The sequence below is a fragment of the Bos indicus x Bos taurus genome, chromosome X (genome assembly GCF_003369695.1).
Source record: "Bos indicus x Bos taurus breed Angus x Brahman F1 hybrid chromosome X, Bos_hybrid_MaternalHap_v2.0, whole genome shotgun sequence".
Classification (NCBI taxonomy): domain Eukaryota; kingdom Metazoa; phylum Chordata; class Mammalia; order Artiodactyla; family Bovidae; genus Bos; species Bos indicus x Bos taurus.
Window position 1 is genome coordinate 42,999,628 of NC_040105.1, and position 6,000 is coordinate 43,005,627.

Consider the following 6,000-nt stretch of genomic DNA (forward strand, 5'->3'; position numbering starts at 1 on the left):
AAAATTCTGGAATGTTTTCTAAATTGTCCAGTGAAGAGATTAAATTGTGCTCACTATAAAAGAAACTTAAGAGACTCAACCAAATGCAATGTGTAGACTTGTTTGGATCTTGATTAGAGTAAATCAATTATATCTAGGGGATAGATGGAGAAATTTGACTATGGATTGGCTGCTAGATTATATTAAGTAATTATTGTTCATTTTGGTATATGTGATAAGGGCATAGTGGTTATATAAAAATACCTTATCAATTAGAGATGTATACTAAATATTTAGAGTGTAAAACAATGTAATATTTAAGATTAGCTTTAAAATACACTAGGAGAAAATAGAAAATAGTGACTGATGTAAATAAAATAAGACTGGCAGTGACAGATATTGAAATTGGGTGATAGGCGCATGAAGAAAAAGTTATACTATTTTCTATATTTTTAAGTTGAAGTATAGTTGATTTACAATATTCTAGGCATACTGCAAGGTGATTCAGCTGTATATATATTATATATATATATATATATATATACACACACCCTTTTCAGATTCTTTCCCCATATAAGTTATTACAAAATATTGAGTATAATTCCCTGTGCTATACAGCAGGTCCTTGTTGCTTATCTATTTTATATAAAGTAGTTTGTATCTGGTAATCCCAAATCCCTAATTTGTCTTTCCCCCTCTTTCCCCTTTAGTAACCATAAGTTTGTTTTCTATGTCTGTAAGTCTGTTTGTGCTTTGTAAATAAGTTCATTCATATCATTTTTTAGATTCCACATATAAGTGATGTCATATGGTATTTGTCTTTCTCTGACTTACTTCACTTGTGTACATTTCTACTTATGTACATTCATGAAAACCTTCAGAATTAAATGTTTTTAAAACTTGTTGACTATATTTTGTTAAGCATATTTTATTATGCTCAAAAGATTTAAAAACTGGTAATTGGTTGATAAATTTGTGTTAATCTGAAAAATACTGTCCAGTCATGTTGGATAATAGAGGCTTTGCTGCATTTCAAAGAAAATAGTTTCCTCCCCAACTTCCTTACTTCCTACTCTTATAAATCATTCAGCTATTTGGTTTTCCACCTGGAATAATCTGGAACAAATTCAGATGAAATTTTCATCTCCTCAAGACAGATAAGTTAATATTTTCCAACTTAAGAGGACTGATGATGTGGACCACAGAGCTAGAAAAGACATTTGGAGCTATTTGGTCTACATCTCCACAAGTAAGCCTGGGGACCAAGGCTCAAGGTCTGAGTCAGGTAGGCCCTAATAGTGAGGCAGTGGGACAGAAAGAAGGTTCTAAGTAGAAAGAGGAAGCAATATCATCTCAGACACCCCTTTCTCCTACAAACAGCAGCACCCATTTATATAGCCAAGATTAGAATGCTGGACTCTTGGTGATGAAAATCAAGTATTAAAGAGTTAACATTGTGAAGTTGCCATGGCAGTAATTTTGTGTGACAGTAATTCCTGTTTATATAATACTTGGGCTATCTATGTGTGTGTGACACTTATCAACACATTCCATGTAGCAGGGCATTTTCAGGGGATTGCAAATAGAAACCTGCTGGGCTCAAAATGGATGCTATTTAGCAATGGCTATTTATGCCTTCTGGACATTTAAGTCAAGTCATTTTATTGATGCTGAGATTTCAGGAGCAACTCTGGGTATTTTCAGTTACAGTGTTGACTGTAGATAAAGCATAGTGTTCTTTGACTGCAAAGTGCTAGATTGAAAAGAAAATATTATTTGTGGTTAAATTTCCATGATTGATTATCCAAATAATTGAGACTGAAACAAGTTGTTTCCCTGCATTATCAATATTACCAATGCCCTGTGTGAAACTCATCCTGGAATGGATAGGACTAAAAGACCAACTCTCACCCACTCTATCCTTATGGGGGAGAAAAAAAATTCTTAGAGCCTGGATTCTCTTCTCTCCTAATCTGATATTTTAGAAGTTACGTCCTAAACCCCATGATTTCCTGGAAGCCTCCTCCTGCTTCAGATCACAACTGATTTAACTATGATGTCACTATCAACTAGAACAAAATACTCACTGTCCCTACCTTTGGAGGAAAAAATGTTTTAATTTTCTGTGTTCCTCAAAGGAATGAGACAACTGCTAATAAGAATGTTCATTTGAGTCCTGACTGCACATTCCAGGCCTCTCTCATATATCCTTGGAGATGTAGGAAAAATACTAGAGAACTCTTGCTCTAAATGGGATTGCCACATTTGGCAAATAAAAATACAAGATGTTCAGTTACATTTGAATAATCTTTTAAAAATTATTTTATTGAAGTATAGTTGATTTACAATGTTGTGTCAATCTCTGCTGTACAGCAATGAACAATGTATATAATATATAAATTCCTCTTCATATTTTTTGCAATATGGTTTATCACAGGATATTGAATATAGTTCCCTGTGCTATACCGTAGAAATTTGTTGTCTGAATAAACTTTTAAAATATAAGGGTGAAACATCCCTGGTGGCTCAGGGCAAAGAGCTTGCAATGTGGGAGACCTGGGTTCTATTCCTGGTTTGGGAAGATCCCCTGAAGGAGCGCATGGCAACCCACTCCAGTATTCTTGCCTGGAAAATCCCCAAAAGGTGTTCCATATGACATTTGCAACACACTCATACTGAAAACATTAGACCGTGTTTATCCAAAATTCAAATTTAACTGGATGGCCCATAGTTTATCTGGCAACCCTAGCCCAAAAAAGATATTTTGTTATGATTCAGAAGGAGAAATCAATACCACAAAAGTCAATTTGAGAGTAAAAAATAGCAAGACATAATTATTAAATTGTGGGTTGTAATGAAAGGGAAGTGTTAGCAGAAGTTAGAATTCCTCCACAATGAGTTACTCAAGGAACTCTGTCTTTAGGGGTTTTTTTGATGTTCCCAGCCCTTGGCATAGTGGTAGAGATGTTTACTAGATTCACGAATACATCCATGAGTGTTAGGGAACTTGAGGTGTGTCTTGAAGGAAGACCAAGATCTATAGGTAAAAAGCAGCAGAGAGGAGTGAACTAATCTTGGCAGGAGTCTGAGCAGGAGGAGCTGTTCAAAAGAAAAATTTTCATAGCAGTGGTTTTCAATCATTTTTTGACTAAGAAAGACTTCAGCAGAGAAAAAGATTTCATAACTGTTGATGAAACTACTCATTGCACTTTCCAGTGGGAAAAAAACTAGTGCAACAAAATTCAGTAAAAGTCTATGGATTATATGTGATCAGAAACACTAAAAATTTACATTTTTAGGTATGTTTACAGCTTAGCAGGGAACCTTTGTTACTCATTAGTGGTTTAAGGATTGTATTTTGGGAAATGTCCAACTAGAATATAGGTGTTAAGTTTCTTGACTTGGAACACTGAAAAGTGAGAGACTAAATCTTAGATCTCTAATATTTGATATGAAAGTGTTAATAGAACAGCATACTCTCTGGCCAGGCAGACTTCAAATGCATTTTTATAAGTCTTTTAAAATCATCTGAGACCAAGAAGGAACATGATTTAAATTCTGAAATTGCTTCAGGCTAGATCAGGGTTTCCCAACCTCTGCCCAGTTGACCCTTTGGACAGGAAGATTCTTTGTTATAGTGGCTGTCCTGAGCATTGCAGGATGCTTGGCAGGACTCCTGGTGTCATGGTCAATGTTCTGTGTCAAACTGACTGGCCACAGAGTGTCCAGATTAAACATTATTTCTGGGTGTGTCTATGAGGGTGTTTTTGGATGAGATTAGCATGCGAATCTGTGGACTCAGTAAAGCAGATTGCTCTTTTCCAATGTAAGTGGGCATCGTGCAATCCACTGGCCTAAATAGAACAAAAGGTGGAGGAAGGAGGGAGGGATTTGCCCCTCTTGTTTCCTGCCTGCCTGCTTGACTTTAAACATCTCATCTGATCTTTACCAGCCCTCAGGCTGGAATTTAAATCATTGATTGATTCTTCTGGTTCTCAGGCTTTCCGATTTGGACAGAATCATATTTTTTGGCTTTCCCGGGTTGCCATCTTGCAAATGGCAGATCAGATTGTGGGACTTCTCACCCTTCACAATGGTGTAAGCCAATTCCTCATCATCTATGTATTTCCATCCTACTGGTTCTGTTTCTCTGGAAAACCCTAAATGATACACCAGGCTTCTACCCACTGGATACCAGTAGCACCACCACTGCTCTCCCCTTCCCCACCATTTGCATGCAACAAACAAAAGTGTCTCTAGACATTGCCAAATGTCCCCTGGTGGGGGCAGGGGGGGACCAGCCCCTGTTGAGAACCATTGGTCTAGATGAAAGCACCTTGTACTGATTGAATTAGATGTCTAACAAGTCTCTAACGTAATTCTTTTCCTATCCAACTGAGACAAATCAGGGGCAATTTGAGCAAATAAAGCCTATGCATTTGAAAAGCTCATTTCTAAGATGAATAAAGGTGCTGCCAGACATGAATACATGATGATGAAAAGGCAAATGATGAATTGTATCCATTAAGATCACACACATTCACTTCAAAGATCTTGACTTCAGTGATCCTGGGTTGACCTCATCAGACTTGCTCATTAAAATAAGTGCATCTGAAAATGAAAGGGAAATCATTACTGGCAATTATAGAGATGATTATCTTTAATAAATGCTTCTATATCTACAAGTTGGCGGGGAGAAGAAAAATTGACCATGATAAAGGAAAAAAAGAAAGACCCTTGAAAATCTGGAGGCCCTCCCAAGAGGCATATCTCTCTAGCTGATAAACACTTCTGTTAATTCAAAAATGCTTGAAAATTTTGCATATTCAAAATTATTCCATCAAAACAGGTAGTTGCCATATTGTTCATCTCTGGCTATCTTATCCTAGAGAGTTCATTTCTTCACTTTGAGAAACAATTGCTACTGCTAACTACTATTTGGAGCTTCCCTGGTGGCTCAGTGGTGAAAAATCTGCCTACCAGTGCAGGAGATGAGAGTTTGATCTCTGGGTCAGGAAGAGCCCCTGGAGAAGGGAATGGCTACCCACTCCAGTATTCTTGCCTGGAGAATCCCATGGACAGAAGAGCCTGGAGATAGTGAAGGAGTCAGAGATGACTTAGCAACTAAACAACAACACAGCAAGCTACTATTTGGAAGTTCATTAAGAATTGATCTCTATGGGAGAGATATGCAAGATGTATTCATAGCACATTTTTCCTGATTCAAGAAATTTTTCCCTTTAGTGAAGTTAGAAAAAAAAATCACTTTTTCTAGGAATTTATTAAGTGCAATGGATTAATGGATTCAAAATACGGATTAAATGAATGTATATTTGAATGCACACTGTTTTAGGGAATTATTGACCAAATATTAGAAGAAACTCTTTTATCCTTGCTTTCTTTAAAAAGTAAAACATTGAGTGAAAGTTTTGGAACTCCAAGAGATAATCAGTCAAAGGGATTTTCAGTAAAGTCCCTTAATTTCCTACTCATGGTAATAATCAGGTATAGGACTTCTATTTCCAGCAACATGATGTATATAGTAGATGCCCTGAAAATTTTTCCAATGCAAAACAGCTAAAAATGCTAGATAAAATATAACAGACATCACATAATGCAAAACAAAAGAAGGCTGACACAAAAGGTCACAGATAGAATGATACTATTTATATGAAATATAAGCAATAGGTAAATCCATAAATACAGAAGGCAGCATAGCAATTGCCAGGGCCTGAGGGGTGCAAAACAGGGAATTAACTGCTGGATGGGTTCAGGGTTTCCCTTGGGAATGATAAAAATTTGTAGAAATAGACAGAGGTGGTGATTGCACAACACTGTGAATGTACTAGATATCACTAAACTGTACACTTCAAAATGGTTAATTTCAGGTTATATGGAATTTCTCTCAATACAAAACAGAGAGAGATGTAACAAACATCTTTTTACATGTGTGGCCAGGTTAATAATAAAGTGGTAGAAATTATGAAGGGCTAAAGAGGCAGATGGAAATGCAAGTGACCA